Source organism: Euprymna scolopes, chromosome 10 (genome assembly GCF_053919585.1).
Source record: "Euprymna scolopes isolate OS-2025 chromosome 10, ASM5391958v1, whole genome shotgun sequence".
Classification (NCBI taxonomy): domain Eukaryota; kingdom Metazoa; phylum Mollusca; class Cephalopoda; order Sepiida; family Sepiolidae; genus Euprymna; species Euprymna scolopes.
In genome coordinates this window covers 31555522-31556976 of record NC_136491.1, presented here as the reverse complement: position 1 = coordinate 31556976, position 1455 = coordinate 31555522, and positions in this window count along the sequence as shown.

The following is a 1455-nucleotide window of genomic DNA, read 5'->3' as shown; positions in this document are numbered from 1 at the left end:
GGAAGAATAAATTGAAAGAGTAGTAGTAGTAGTAGTAGTAGTAGTAGTAGAACAAGAACAACAACCATAATTCATAAATGTTGCAAAGATGTGTAGGAAGGAGGAAGCAATCAGTTTGTTTTTAGATGAGGCAACAAATGATTCCAGAAGAACAAGAACAAGCATGAATTGGATGAGAAACCTGATCTGGTGATGAACCGTTGCCATGTTTTCACTTGATTGTTAAAACAATGAACAGATTAGAACTTGTTCTCTTTGCCTCTTTCCGTTCCCATTTCTTTTGCAACACATCAACCCTATTTGCCAAGATTTGTGATAGAGTCAAGTCATGTTGAAACATTAGTTCTCGTTGCATGAGCAAAGTTAAGCAACGTCGGCAGCTCCTGTATCCCATCTGACCTCCAGCTGTCTCGAATCTGTCCTGCCGCTGGATCAGGCTGGTTGAGACGAGAGAGTGAGGTTGACTCTGAACAAACCAGCTTCATTTTAAACAAACTCCAATCTCGTGTAATCTATCATCTCTCATCCCTCACCCCCTGACAAGCATTTAATGCAACATTCTCAAAATTCATATTAGTTGACCTAATCTCTACCTTATGGCATAGGGCTCCAGTGTATAGCATATGCATACAATGATGAAGCCGCTTGGGTGAATACGTGTTGCTTTATACTAGAGCACATAGTAGAAAGCAGTAGGTAGCCACAAGTTAGATCCAAACAAGACACTGTAGGACTGCACTAAACAAACACAGGTGAAGACAAAAAAAAAAAAAAAATAGAGGATAATCTTTATGATGTGCTTTTATTTGTTTGCTTATTTTTAAACTTAGAGTAAAAATTCCTATAATATTCTTCAATTTAGAATGAGTTATTCCCCCTTGCTGAATTTTATTTTTATTTATTACTAGCGGACCCCAACGGCGTTGTCCGGTCATAAAATTAATGAAGATTTCTTATTTATTATAAACAGAAATATCGTAGGTATTCCTTAAAAAAAAAAAATGAAATAAAAAAAAAACAGAAAGAAACTGAGACATGTGCATGTGAGTGTTATGTTTTTTTCTAACCAGTTTACTTCTTGTAAGTAAAAAAAAATGCTCGAGTTAAGATCAAAACCAAAACCTAAAGACAGTGAATCAAGTACGATAACCATTAAGCCAGCTTGCCACAATCTTTAAAAAAGTGTTTTCAAACCTACTTATTCTTAACTTAAGGAATTTGTGAAACAGTTGACAAACAGAGAAAACTCTGATGACCCCCCCCATGTACCAATTTTACAATTTTGACACCTTAGCAGCACTTCTTTCCAGATGAAAACTGATTAAAAAATTTTCCACATCTCTGAATATCTTTATATGCTAAATTTTAAGTCTGTAGATCAAAAATTCATTGAGTATATAGGTTGAGAAGTGTCCTCACACGCACACACACATCTTCACTTTTATAGATATATAG